General features: G+C 42.9%; 1 protein-coding gene across 1 annotated transcript in view; it reads left to right on the plus strand.

The window, feature by feature from the left end:
* The first annotated feature begins 390 nt into the window (after window positions 1-390).
* LIFR (LIF receptor subunit alpha) overlaps window positions 391-15,373 on the plus strand; it is a 71,467-nt gene continuing 56,484 nt past the window's right edge. Inside the window, exon 1 of the mRNA XM_021696328.1 lies at window positions 391-417. The gene's annotated coding sequence lies outside the window, so the exon portion shown is untranslated. The remainder of the gene's footprint in view (window positions 418-15,373) is intronic.

The raw sequence follows: 15,373 nt of genomic DNA on the forward strand, positions 1-15,373 counted from the left end.
CTACATGGATCGTTGGGCGCGGGGCGCGGGCGGCGGGGCGGGTCTGGGGGCGGGGCCGGGACAGCAGCGCTCCCCCGCCGAGCGGCGTGCAGGCACCGCCCCCGCGCGCCGCAGTCCGGGCTGAAGCGTCTCGGCCGTGGCCGTGGCCGTTAGCGTTGCCTCCGGGAGGCTCTGGCGGCGGCGGCGACTCCCGGGGCTCGCGGAGGGCAGCGGGCCGCCCCAAGCCCGTGGCCGCCTGGAGCAGCCCAGCGCTGGGACAGGGGAGGCGAGGCGGCGGAGGCGGCGGGTTGTGCCCGGCCCCCCTCCTCCTCGCCTCCAGTCCCCGGGCGACTGCGGACTCCGGGCAGCCCCCGGGCGGCGGCCGACGCGGCGAAGCGGACGGCGGGGGATGGCGAGATAGCGGCGCGGGAGCGGCCCGTGAGTGCGGAGGCGGGTGGGCGCGGCGCGGGGCGTGGGGAGTGGGAGCCACGGAGCCCGGAGCCCGGTCCCGTGGGCGCGTCGCCGCGAGCGCCTGGAGGCTCTGGCTGGGTGGGGGGCAGCGCTCCGGCCGGCTCTGGTCTGGGGGCGTCCGCGAGGAGTGACGGGGGAGGGGGAACGCTCCGGGTCGCGCCGCTCTCCGCGCGCCCGTGGGCCACCTCGCGTCCCGGAGGGCGCCGACTCCGCGGTCGCGAACTTCTGCCCCACGTAGGGCAGTAAGTTCTGAGACCAGAGGCTACCTGGGGGATGGGAAGGAGCTTTAATTTTTATTTTCCTTTGGAGATGTAATCAACCGATTGATTTCGTGACCCGTACTTTAACTCTTCATGAAACCACTTCTTCCTCTCTTCTTCCCTTATTTATAGTATATGTGATTTACCTGTATTTTTATGTGCTTATATCCGAAAGCGCTAAACTCGAAAACCCCAAAGTTAAACTGTTAGTGATCAAAGTTGGGTTTCATGAAAGATGCCACTTCTGATAGGTTGTCTAAAAGGATGGAGCTGGAATCTTGAATTCTGACTCCGACAGAAAACTTCATATCAAGTGGTTGTGCATTTACTCCTGGGCTTGAAAAATGTGATTCTGGTCCCCACCTTCCGCTACCAAAAAAAAAAAAATATATATATATATATATACATATATATATATATGATCTTTATTCTCAGTTGGGTGTCTGTGTGTGCCTTTTTGTGTGGGTATGTTTAATGCAGTCAAATACTGATATAACGTGTACATTCTTGTGTAGCATTTATATGGAAATGAATTTTTTGCTTTTCTTTTTGTGTTCTTTTAACAACATTTTTCAACAGAAGGGTTTCAGTTTAAGGTTTGTCTTCTGACATGTTCGTTTTCAGTTTCAGATTTGTGTTTCATTAAAAGTTTTGCTTGGAGTAAAATTAATGTGACTTAGTAGTATCATTTAGTCAGGGGTCCACAAATGAATCCTAAGTTTAAAGCAAATTTCCATCCCTTACAAATGAAAAATTAAAGCGTTTGTATAGTGCAAATTGTGCTTGCCCCTCTCCTTAAAATTATTATTTTGCCACAGATCTGAAATCCTATTTCACTAATATCAGAGGGTTCCTTGTCTAAGCCTGGCAGAAGAAGGGAAACCTAAGAATAGTGTGTTTTCAGAAACTCCAGACTCTCCTCTCGTTTTTTACATTGACTTTCTGTTTTATCGCCAGGTGGAAACGGTGTTAATTTGGAGGCTTCATTAGGTAGTAACAAGCTCAATTTAAATACGAGGTATGCTTTCAAGGTGAACCTAGCAGCTAGTTCCCTTCCAAGAATTGAATTGAGGCTTATTTGCTTTGTAATAGGTGAGATCACAAGCGAGCCTCTCTAATTAGTGGAGACTTGGATTCTCTTCTGGGAATTAAGAATCAGGAACTCTGCTGTCGAATGGAACAACTTTTGTGATTTTTGAAAGCCTGTGCTTTTGATGATCATCCTTGAATAATATGTTGGCAATAGTATAAATTATTCTGATATTAAAATTTATTGTATTTGTGGGACAGGCGATCTATGCACACTGTGGGAGATTGAATAGATATAAAAAGGTCTGGAGCAGAAAGTGTATCTCTCTCCCCTCTGAAACACAGCACCCTATTCTCCCCAGGAACCAGGGTTACTGGTTCCTTGTATATATCTTTCCACATATAGCTTATGCTAGTATAAACATTTTATATGTGTTCTTTTTATTTGTCTTTCCACAAATGAGGACTCATTGTATATGCTGTTCTGCACCAGCTCCCCGCCCTTCCCTTAGAGTACTAAATCTTGGCAGTCCCTCTATCAATACTTAAGAGAGCTGTCTCATTCTGTAAGAGCTGCTGAGAGTACTCCAGTAAGGGTGAACCATTATTTATTTAACCTCCTTTTTATTGAGAAATGTGTAGGTTGTTTCTAATATTTTGTTATAAAATTTTTGTAAAACATTAGTTTTTAAGGTTTGTAAGTGGATTTCAATTGTTCCCAAAGGCCCAAAGGCAGTAGTAACTTACTTCTTTGCCTCACATTCCAGAAAACAAATGCCCCTTGTCTCCAATATACACCTTTTGCTTTTGTATAATTTCGTAGTGATCCGTAAGGATCTTTGGTGTCTTTGTGGTGAAGCCTGAGCCATGATGGCCAGGAACTAAAGTCATACACCTTGATTAGTACCCCACCTCTTTGTTTCAAGAAAAGAAAGAACAGACGTAAACTTTTAAGAATAATCGGTAAGAAAAATTCACAAGAGATTAAATATTTCTGAACATGGAGAAAAGGCTTGTGCCTTTGATTAAATTGAAGATGAAGGCAGTTTTGGTTTACCATTAGGCACTAAATGCCTGCCTTCTGTAGATTATCACCAAATTCTCCTATTTTAATGTTGTTACAATATGGTTACAAATTGTACAGTTTGGGAGAAGGGTATGAGTAACTCTTAAGGGGGGCGGGTATGCTTTCAGAAAATATTTGGCTCATTTAAATTAAAAATCGACCTCTCAGAGTGCTTTTAACACCCTACCTCCAGAGGGCAGGCAGGGTCTGGTTGCTCCCCATCCTTTCTCACCCCCAGGAACAGCCTCAGTCAGGATAAGCTGTGAATATTTGTTGAGTTAATAAGTTGTAAAAGTACTGCTAATCCTAGAAATTGTGCCTAATATATTATAAAAGTTGAGTATTAGCTAGTGTTGACCTTTTTATGTTCATTACATTTATTTTTTAGAGTATTTTAAGACTCCTGTAAGCTATAGTTTTTTCAACTGATGAACGCATTTAGCATTTAAGGTGTTTTCTCTTTATTATGTGGCACCTGCCATTGTAGTACAAAACTGCCAATATTGCCTATATTTGCTCTTTTTTTTTTTAAAGATATATTTTTTTAAGATTTTATTTATTTATTTGACAGAGAGAGCGAGAGAGGGAACACAAGCAGGGGGAGTGGGAGAGGGAGAAGCAGGCTTCCCGCAGAGCTGGGAGCCCGATGCGGGGCTCGATCCCAGCACCCTGGGATCATGAGCTGAGCCGAAGGCAGACGCTCAACGACTGAGCCACCCAGGTGCCCCTATATTTGCTCTTCTTAAATAAGTATATATTCAGTATCTGTTATATTGCAGGTAACTTTATAGGGACTACAAATACAATGGTGCACAGGTGGACAGGCCTCGCTGTAATGAGTTCACATCTTACTGGGGGAGATGAACAAAAAGCAGAGAAGCGGTAAAAGAGGTAATACCAAATCGTGCTCTGTACTGGGAAAGTAGTAAGAGTTGATGCTGTAGTAAAGAGGGGCAGGGTGGGGGCCATTGTTTTAGATTGAGTGGCCCTAAAACACTCTCTCTCAGATGGAGAGATTTGAGCAGAGAGTTGAATGAGGGAAGAAGTCTGTGTGTTTAGAGGTCTGGAGGAAGAGTGGCTCAGGCAGAGGGAACAGCAAGTGCAAAGGGCCTGCAGGGGGTCTGAGTCTCTCTTGCCAGAGGAACAGAGGGCTGTCTCTGTGGCTGGGGTTTATGATGGAAGGGAGATGGGGAGAGTGGCAGGCAGGAGCGAGCAGGCACTGCAGTCAGTGTCCTGGCTATTTGCGTGTGTGAAGGAATGTTTGCAGACATGGAATAGAGGCCTTGGATGGTGGCGGTCCTCCACCTCTGGAAGCTCCAGGAGGGCAGGCGGGGTCTGATTGCTCCCCATTCTTTCTCACCACCCAGGAACAGCTTTGGCCAGGATGGGCTGGGAATACCTGTTGAATTAATGAATAATCTGAGAGTTTAAAAAAATAATCTTGCCGGGTTTTGGTCAAACTACTTAGATTCCAGAGTCTCATTTGAGCTTTCCATCTTGCCTCTGGCCCTTGACGTTACCAAATCTGTTATACACATCCTCTCAAAGTATTGCTTTACATTGGTTGCATTTGATTGCTTTTCCATGAAATTAAAGTATGAAGCCTTAAAAACCTACCTGATTTTCCAGGACATTATAGTGATTTCTGAGTAATTTATCAAAAATTTCACCATTGATTTCAGTAGATTTGCTAGTTGCTTAAGTGTAAAATTTTCAAAGGTGCCTTTTTTTTCTTTTTGGATACTGAATGCATTAATTCCTTTGGGCAGAGGACAGGCTAATGAGCAAATAAAATATATGTACTTTATGCAGGTACTTTTATCCTCAGAGGAAGAGTGTGTGCATGTTCTATTTTAGGGACTGTCAGGAACTCTGGTATTTCCTCTTCCCAACTTCTAATCTGTTTGTCATTCTAAATACATGTTCCTTTATATTAATTGAAAGCGTGGGAAAAGAGTTTTGTGCCAAGTAATTGTTATAGATGTCTAATAAGAATCTGTTCTGTTTCTCTTGACTGTGGCTTTTTGGCTTCTGTTTGCCATTAGGAGTTTTGTCATCTTGCAGAATGAGGGTTCTCAATTGTTTAATTTGCTATTCTAATTGGTTGACACCAGAACCCAATAAGTTGTGTCTAGGTTTATCTTCCAACTTTTTCTCATAAGCTCTGCGTGGACACTGGGTAAAGGATAGATTCTGTGACTCCTCTAAGGCTTAAGTAAAGTTGGCTTTGTCCTTTGTCACTGTCCCTGCAGTAAAAGCTCTTCATGTAGCAGGAGCATGTGAGCATCTGTTTTATATGTAACTGCTTGTGGTGATTTAGCGGCTTAGATGTTTGAGTTACTTTTACTACTTCCTTTATATTTCCTTTGTGAGCTATGGAGATGCAGGAATCCCAAATTTGTCTTACATTGTCTAAAATTACAGCACATACTTTCTCACCAATCGCTGCTAATGTCGCTCACGTGAGCAGAGGTGGTTTATCAGATACCGTTTTATGGTTTTATGTTGGACATTGAGAAAAAACTTTTGGTGGGTGAATTTTTTCATGGAATTTTGCCACAGAGGTGAGAAAAATCTTGGCTTTTACCTGTTCTCCTGGTTTGTAGGCGGTACAGAAGACGACTTGGAATCCTCCTCTGTGCCTGTAATTGAGAATCTATCTAGATTATTTAGTGGCAGTATCCTGACAGACCACAAGGAGGCGCTATCACTTCCTGAACGTCTGTGTGTGGCGCTTCCCTAGAGGGGGGCTTGGGAGGCTGAGGCCCCTTGCTCTGCCTTCCTCTGACTGCTGTCTGAAGCAGCCTGCAAGGAGACTCTGGATCTGAGGACACTTGAAATGCTGGTGGCAGGAACATCTGGTGGAAAATAACAAGTGGTGGCAGTAGTAGTGCTTCCCATTTCTAATATTAGAAATGCTAATGGGGCTGTGAGCTGTAGACATTCTGCAGACAGAATCTTGCATGTCTGTTGAGTTGAGGGTGGGCGTAACCTGCAGAGGAGTGAGAAACCACCAGGACTCCATGCTGTATCCCCTGAGGGCGCCAGGTGCCACCTGAAAGCTGGGGTGCCAGCCATTCCTGGCCACTGCCATTCCAGTGAGGTCCTGTTTCACATCCCATCCTCAGTATTTATAGTACAGTACAGAAGGGAAGGACGCAAGGGCGTTCTAGAAACCTCTTCAAAGAAACCGTTAAAGTTGGGAGCATACATCCTCATCTAATTGGAATCTGTCCTGTGTTGATTCTTTGAAGATGGCTGGATCCACCAGAGTTTTACTGTTGATGTAAAATTACCTTTTTTGTAGATCCGACATTCAGATTTTGTGGAACTATATAGAGCTTAAAATGCAAAGCTCTTATCAGTAATAAAAACTTAAACATTCAAACAAAACCAAAGAAAGTCTAGAATTTGAGAGCCAGAAGAGGTCTCAGGTCATCTGGTCAACTTCTTAAGTTTATTGATGAAGAAACTGAGACCTAGAGATGGTATAATTTGCCCAAGAATCCAGTGGTTCCAGACTGGCATTGTAACCATGATTTGCTGATTCTTCCCTGCAGGATCCTGAGGCTCCGCCCCCAGAACAGCAGTTCATTGAAGGCAGGGACTTTGTGGGGTTCACCAGTATGTCCTCAACAGAGAAAATTGCCCAGCCCATAGTAGGCATTCAGATATTTGTTGATAAATGAATATCTACAGGATTTTAACAACTTCAGATTGCCATACTAGCTATAAGATAGTACAGTATTTATAAAATTTGAAAGAATGTACAATTTCATAAGTTTTTTGTTAAAAAAATATGGCTTATTGCTATCAAAGCCTCAAATATTAAGCCTAATATCAGCCAGATGGGCAAGTGAAGATGTGGGGTTTTACTTACTAGCTTGGCACCTTTCTGAGCCTGGTTTCACTAAATTTTCTAATTGTTATTCTGTACTCTCAGTCTGCTGGGATTTGATATCATTAATGTTTTATATTTTGCATTTGAAAACGTATGTATTTTAAAATTTGTTGATCTGAATTGTTTGCTGTTTTACTAATAGTTTCACTGTTTTTAAAACTTAAGGCTATATAGGGATTTGATTGTTTAAAAATAAAAAATAAAAACAAGTCTAGCCAACTGGAAGGTTTGGGGAATTGTCACTTTCAAATGCTGCTGGTGGGTGTTTCAATTGTTACAGCTTTCCAGGAGGGCAATTTTGTATTACTCATGGAAAGCCTCAAAAATGTGCCATGTCCCTTAGTCAGGCATTTCCATCACTGGGAATTTAAACTAAGGAAAAAGAAATAAGCATGTGTACAGAGACCAATCTATAGCAGTGGTTCTTACCTACACAGTGCATGTAGATACCATATTCCGTCAGTGGCTTTCTCCCCCACGGTGATTCTTGGTGGGAAGTCTGCTTAGTGGAGTGTCTCAAAATTGGGAAGAGGGTGCTCTCTGAAGTTTGGGAAAAACATATCTCCAGATTCTGGTGACTTCCCCACAAAGTACACACAAAAAAACAACCTCAAATTTGCAAAAATGGTTTTTGTAGTTTTGTTTATGATAGTTGTAAGCTAGAAACAATTTAAGTGCTCAATAATAGGGAGATTGGCTACATAAATTGTGGTATGTACATGTAATAGAGAACCCTTTATTTATTAGCGGTGAGGTAGGGGAGTAATTTATTGATGTGAAAGAAAATCAGAATTTGCAGACTGAAAAAGCAGATTGCAAAACGGCATGTGTAAATTGATCTGAGGTTTTTGGCTGTTTTGGAGGGTGAATGTGAGAGAGTGAGCTTGTGTGTGTGTTTGTGTGTGTCTGTCTGTATATACAATTTGGTAAAATGCCAGGAAAATTTATATACCAAATGTTAGGTGAGATTATCTCTGTGTTGAAATTACAGGTGACTATTGTTTTTTATTAATCATTTTCCTGATTTCCTTTATATAAAGCATGTTATATAGTTAAGAGAATGGGATTAGATGCTATTTCCCATTTACTGGTTATGTGAACTTGGGCAAGTTGTGTCTTGTGTCTCTTTCCTTATCTGTAAAATGGGAATAATAATATCCAGCTCAAGGTGCCTGCGGGTGTTTGATAAATGTTACCTTGACCTCACCAATCTGATATGATTAAGGCCACTATTATGTTCCTATTAATACAGAATTTCTAAGCAGAATAACTTGTTTTACAAGTTATATCAAACTGTTGTGAAAAGCATTTCGGGACATTCTGACAGAATACTTCATTGCTTTTGGTCACTGGGAAATATTTTGCGAATTTTTATTTACTTTAAAACTGAAATGCTTTGCATTACCAAGAAATTTTATTTTGAATCAAAGACTTTTTTTTTTTTAATTTTTCCTTCTGTGTTTTTGTCTTTTTTTTTTTTTTAAAGATTTTATTTATTTATTTGAGAGAGAGAGAGAGCACAAGAGGGGGGAGCGGGAGAGGGAGAAGCAGACTCCCTGCTGAGCAGGGAGCCCGATGCGGGACTCGATCCAGGGACTCCAGGATCATGACCTGAGCCGAAGGCAGTCGCTTAACCAACTGAGCCACCCAGGCGCCCTGTTTTTGTCTTTAATAGTCCTGTATGGGAAGTTCTTGAAGGTCAAGATCCGATCTTCTTTCCTTTTGTAGAGTTAGAATGAAATGTGATTCACTCATTCCGTAACTGATAGGGACCCTTTTTCCCCCCAGGCAGTGGGTAGACATCAGATACAGACAGTGCCCAGGACAGACATGCCCCCTTCACTTGCACCCCTGGGAAGCGGCCATTACAGAGACCCGCACACACTCAGGAAACCGTGTTGCCACAGTTGACGGTCAAGCAGGCCTTACTTCCTCTCCTGCAATTCTGAGAGAAACTTTGTTGTGATGTTACTTTTCAGTGAATACAAACATTGCCTCCTGCTTATTCCAGGAATGACATGAGGAGCAGACTAGGTTGTTTCCTTGACTGAGGATTTACTGATCATTTACACTATACAGGTGTGAGACTGTCCTAGGCTAATAGTGTTAAAATTGCTGTGTATATCTTCTGTGAGGGACATGCCTTTTTGAGATGGGTTCCTACTAATAAATTTAGGACGAATGGAATTCATGGGTATCCCATTTGAGAAATTCTAGCACATAATCTTACTGAGGATGAGGGCAATAAAGCATGCAGCTTAAAATATGTAAAACGACATTAATTTTGTAATTTCCTAATGTAAGGACAGTTTTTAAGTGGGCAGCAGTGGACAAATTCTGATGTAAAGTAGATGCAGCAGTCACGAAGGAAGCCTCAGAACTTTGGTGACAAGCAGTGACCTTGCATTTCATTTTTTTCCCTCATCCGGCCTAATAAAGAAGATGGTTTCACGAATCCTTTTTTCTTGTGACTGTGTAAAAGGCATGGAAGGTTAAGTCATGTCACAGGTCGGAAGCACCAGCAGAGCCAAGATTTTATTCATCACTTATCTCACGTTTGTTCTGTCTACACTCTTGCTTTCCATGGTCCACCTTACCCCCTCCATCCCGCCCCCACTGGAACCAGCAGTCAGCTTTCTTTTTTGGTTGAGGGGCGATCGCTTTTCCGAAAGAAAAAAACGCCCTTTATCTCTCTTAGTGAGAGGGACTGAGCATGCACTGGCAAGTAGAGAGCAGCCAAGCTGTGTTGACGTGCAGACATGAGGCTGTTGGCTAGACATTGCCCACTTGCCCTTTCTCAGACGCCAGCTTCAGTAAAAGTACAGATGTCTCTGTTTGGGACCTTTTCAGCTCACTGACGGATAGTCATATACTCACACATTCCAAGGGATGTATTGCTGGGATCAAAAGCTCGAATGCTTGCAGGGGCAGTGGAGGTCACGTGCCTTGCTGAGTGGGTCTTATCTGCCCACTGTCTTAGTGCTTTCGGTAGAGACAATAAGAAATATCTTTTACTACAAGGTGGACAGCAGTGATAATCTAGATGGTAAATGGCAACTGAAATTTGTCTCCGTTCTGGAGACCAATAAGGAAAGACAGTGGCAGAGGTTGGATGTGGGACAATGTGAGCTTAGTTTGGAAGGATGGGTTGGTGTCTGTTACATGGACAAGGACGAGTGGGACTGACATTCTGGGCAGAGGGCACAGCGTGTGCAGTGACACAGAGGACGGCCCAGTTTTGGTGGGACCCGAGCACGGGCGATGTGGGCAGAGGTGGGAGTGGGAGTTTGGGTGGCATGAAACAGCGGAAATCCTCATGTCTCATGCTAAAGTTGGCCCCTTTTCCAGTAGGTCAGGGAGAGTGATGGAAAATATCAGGCATGTGAGACCAGCATTTCAGGAAGTTGACTCCCGGTTGTGCCATGGAGGGCTTGGGAATCCAGAGACCAGTGAGGAGCCCCAGCAGGCCCGGCCCCTCAAGTTTTTCAGAATTTTCCCCATCATGTCAAGGTGGCGACACGTGGAGTGGTGAAGACTGCAAGCTCTTCTCGTGCCCGGTGGGCCGTGCCCTTCTTGAAGCTTCTGATTAAACTCAGTGCAAAAGCATTCCGTGTGTTCAGAGCTCCCAAACACAGATCTGCTGGTGCCTTCCCCTTAAGTTGCTAAATGTTCAAGGGGTCCCCAAGTGTGGGTGTAATTGTAAAATAGGGAGTAGGTCAAGTCCGGAGGGGCGAAGCACCTGCTTGAGTTAAAGATGTCGGTCACAGGGTATAAACTTTCAGTTAGGAGATGCGGGAGTTCTGGGGGTCTCATGGACAGCATGGTGACTGTAGTTAGTTGTGTATTGAATGTTTGAAAATTGCTATGAGAATGGATCTGAAGCATGTTTGAGGTGATAGGCATGTAAATTAACTTGATTGTGGTAGTCCCTTCACAGTGTATATCAACATCATCAGGTTGTACACTTGAGATGTATCCAGTTTTGTCAGTTATACCTCAGTAAAGCTGAGAAAGAATCGGGGGTAGGCACACCCACGGAGAGATGGGTTAAGAATATGTGGAGTGAGATTTATATTGAAGCAAGGACTTATAATAATTTGGGCAGTAATAAAGATAGTAATCGCTTATGTTTAATATTAAGAATACCTTACTATTGGATTGCCTACCTGTTAATTTTTCAGACTAAAAGTGAATCCTCCCATTTTAATGCCACTGGAGGATAGGATTTTAGGCATTGTGATAAAATGAAGAGATACAAGAGCTGTCCTCGTTTTTACTGTTTTGGCAGTTACATTCCATTATTGGCCCATTTCACTGATCAGTCTTTTCTGTTTTTCCCACGTGTTGCCACTAAATCATGTCTCTTCCAGCCTATATTTGTTCATTTTCTGCACATGATGCCATTATCAGCATCAGCATCATTTTAGTTTGGACTCTGAAATTATCAGTGTCAAATTTATCTTTTGTACTAGTTTATTGGATTAATTTATTAAAATCCTCATTATTACATGCAATATGTTTGCTATTTTGCCCATTTTTTTAATCCACAGATTTGATGAATGTGAGTCCTGTGTCAGCATCCAGTTCATTAATGAAAAGGTCAAGAAGAACAGAACTGTGCCATTTCTGTTGGTAATTTTGTCCAGGTTGACATCATCCAATAATTAGTACCCCTCGAGTAAGGTTTAGCACATGGTGGTGAGAGAACCCCCTTTACTGTTTTGTATACAACCTGTATCTCTTCATCTTGCTCATAAATATCTTTCGGGCATTTAGAAGAGATCTTGTTCAAACCAAATACCTCCTGTCTGTTTCTGAGGCTTGCTTTCCCAGATCAGCCTCTTCAAGTGAGGGGGTGAGGTGGGGCTGAGGTACATTGGCTTAGGGTTCCTTTCCTGATATGTTCTGTAATCAGGATCAATGTCAAGCTCACACGTCTCTCGTCTGTAGAATCTGCTTTCTTGACAGAACGTCCCACAAAACATCCCTTTCCAGAACAGTTTGGCCAGAAACCAGTTCTTTCTGTTGTATTTTCCATTTTCTATTCCATTCTATTTAGAAGTTTCGAGTGAACGTAAGGTGAAGTACTGTCCTTCCAAATACTTAAGAGATGCTGTTGATTATGGTCGAAAGCTAAAGATTTTGTTTTAATTCTTTTTTTTTCTTTTGAGAAGCATTTGCATTCTAAAATAATGCTTAGGGGCGCCTGGGTGGCTCAGTTGGTTAAGCGACTGCCTTCAGCTCAGGTCATGATCCTGGAGTCCCTGGATCGAGTCCCGCATCGGGCTCCCTGCTCGGCAGGGAGTCTGCTTCTCCCTCTGACCCTCCCCCATCTCGTGCTCTCTCTCTCTGTCTCATTCTCTCTCTCAAATAAATAAAATCTTTAAAAAATAAATAAAATAATGCTTAGGATTTTGAGATCTGGAATTAAATAATACCATAAGGAAAAGGACCGTTTGAATTCTTTCGGAGAAGAGAGCTTTCAGATTCCAATCCCAAAAGAATGCTAAGAAAACATTCAGGCACATTTTGGTCAATATCTGTGCACTGAAATATAAATCTTCAAACAATTTATATTTTAAGATTATTTCAACAGCAAGTCAAGAATTTTTTAATGCCAATACATTTTGAAAACAGGTTGTTAACTGGTGCCCTACGAACTGTACTTAGCCTACAAATGTGCTTTCTTTGGCCCACATAGTGTTTCATAAAGAATTAGTTGCCAGCATTTAAAAATAAGGAGATTTCACGTTACCAAATCAAACCAAACCTGCATCCCTGTCCCTTTTCGAAAACCTGGAAGGTCTGTGACTGTACTGGACCCATGATCCTACCTGGTGGTTGTATAGAAGTGAAGTGCGAGCTGGAGGCTACCCACCTCAGCTGTGCGCGCCTTATTCCTTCCCAGTGGCCAGCCTCGCTCACTTCATCTGGCTGGTCCTCAGAGTGGGTTTGAGCTTGCCTCTGCTGAGTTAAAGAGCTAACCAATTAGGAATCTAGTTCAGAGTGGCGAGGAGAATAGGAAGGTGGTAGCCATTTGCTCTTTTGTTCCCCAAACATAGGTTGTTTGACCTCGGGCATGATGTGATGGCTGGCAGTGCTTGGGAGAGCAGGTGGAATTTTCCCCTAGGGACAGCGTTCAGCCAGCAGCGTCCCTCATGGCATTCCAGATCTGCTGGTTCAAGGTGACAAGCAGGGCGTCCTCAGAATAAAACAGCTCTGCATTTCTTAGCACGTGGAAAGTAGGGAAGGTAGGCCCTGGGTCATCATTGTGTGATTTTAGAGATGTTAGCAGACTTGTCCGAGGTCACATACCTGCCACCTGGGCTGTGATGAACCAGGGACTGGAGCCCAGGACTTGTGACTCTGGTTCAGTGGGTTTTCCACTCCACGTTTTTCATTTATGTGTTATGGTCTAGAGATGAAGTTGGTAATCAGGCCTGGATTCAGATCCAGGTTCTGCCCCTGACCAGCTGTGTGACCTCAGGCAAGTGTCAAAAACCTATCTGTGCCTCATTTTCCTTGTTATAAAAAAGAGGAGTATAATGATACTGAGCTCATCGGGTGGTTATGGGGATTTAATCTGATATTGCATTTAAAGAACTTAAAACAGTGACTGCCTGTAGCAAATAGTGCATCAACAATGCATGATATCTGAAAAATAATATTTGTAAATTCTGTATTATCACAGTAGACTTAGCTGAAACCAGCATTTCAACCACACAAAACTATTATGTAATTTTTTTTTTCCTCTTAGGATTTAGAAAGGGGTTTTAGGATAGTTTTACTCTATGTATTTTTTTTTTTTAAAGCATCCAACAATTTGACTCAATTTTATCTTTTTATTCATAAATTTTTCTGTAGCAGACAGGTGCATTCAAAAGCATACCGTTCAGCTTTCTCTTCAGAATGTAAAGAAACAATTGGGTGTCATCAAAATATTTTCAATCCTCACCAAAGATGCCATTTGGGTGGATTTGTTCAGTTCACTAAATAGAGCTTGACTATATAGTGCATATAAAGCCCTTTTAGGTGAAAGAGAGTTATAAAACTAAATCTCTGCTCTTTAGGAGCTAATAATTAATGGGAAGAGAGGATGGGAGGAAAGGAAAGAATAATCGCCATGATACCTGGTATGCTACAATAAATGCCCGAAGTGGAGATTGAGCAAAGTGCAGCGGGATCATTAAGAGAATGCCAGCTGGGTGTGATGGTCTGCGAGAACTCGGAGGCAAAGATGCCCCAAGGACAGGGAGCCGCAGAGGAGGATCAGATTGTGGGGCCGAAGTTTGAGTTTGGACCTGCAGTCTGAGCAGTTGGTCAGACAGCCTCCTGACCATTGGCCTAGAGCTTGAAGGGACAGTGAGGGTTAGAGATGGAGAAGCTAATAAAAGCCAGGCGAGTCACTGGGGAAGCCAGAGGCCATGAGGTGGATTACTCTGTGATTCAACTGAGGGCCTGCCAGACAGCGGACGTGGAGAGAAGGGTGAGGGATAGGGAGCAAGACAGGTCATGTTTAGGAGGTAAAACTGACGAGTAGGTGGGTGAGCTGGGAAAGAAGGAGGAGTTAAGGGTGACCCAGGAGAAGACTGATTCCACGAACAAGGACTGGGGCATAAGAGAGCAGGTCGGGAAGAGAACGTGAGTGTAATTTTATACCTGTGGAGATTTTGAGGGATCTGTGAGATATCTAAGTGGATATGTAGCATCAAAATATTTTGTCATTCCTGAAGGACCTCATTTGAATTGGATGTGTGTAGATCAGCAAGCAGTTGCCTAGTAGGCAGATGGTTAATCTGTAAATGGGAAGAGGCCAGTCCTGGAAGTACAGATTTGGAAATCATGAGTTGTGAATGATGAAAGCCACAGGATAATAATGCTGTTCAGTGAAGAAATATGGGGTGAAAGAGCAGTGGGCTAAGGGAGTCCCACAAGGACATGGAGAAGGAATGCTCTCTTCGGGGCATCTCTAGTCGATGGGGGAAGGAACGGATTATTTAATTAATGGTGTTAGGATAAGTGTAACTTTTGGGGGCTGGAGGGAGCCTGGGTTCCTGACACTTGTTGTACACCAAAATTAATTTCATATGGGTTAAAGTTTCACATATCAAAAGCCTTCAATGTACTGGAAAACTATATAGGTGACAATTTATACAGCTTTGGCCTGAGAAAGAGTTTATGGTCAGAAACCATAAAGGACAAAACTGGGAAATCTGACTTAATGAAAGTCAAACAGAAACCTCACTGAAAAGTAAGAAAACAAACTGGAAATACTTGGAATGCATGTAACAGTTCATATGCGTACTATGGTATGGTGTTGGGATTTGTTTCTTCTCAAGCAGTGAAGAGAAGATTAACATCTAATTAGAAAAATGGGCAAAAGACAGAATAAACATCTTACATATAAAGCATTGCAGATTACCAGTAGACCTCTGAAAGGTATTTTTGACTCCATAATCAAGGAAATGCCATTTATGGCCTAACAGTTGGAAGAGATTAAAATTAAAAAAAAAAAAAAAAAGTCTTTCCCTTGGTGGGAGTGTGGAGAAGCATGTACTGGGGAATAGAGCTGTTCCTGATTGGCTTTGAAGGTAAGCTGCTCTTGTGCATTTTCCCAACATGTTAAAGATCCCTTGGCAGTTTTTGGAACAAGAAGGAGTGTCCTTC

Source organism: Neomonachus schauinslandi, chromosome 7 (assembly GCF_002201575.2).
Source record: "Neomonachus schauinslandi chromosome 7, ASM220157v2, whole genome shotgun sequence".
Classification (NCBI taxonomy): Eukaryota; Metazoa; Chordata; class Mammalia; order Carnivora; family Phocidae; genus Neomonachus; species Neomonachus schauinslandi.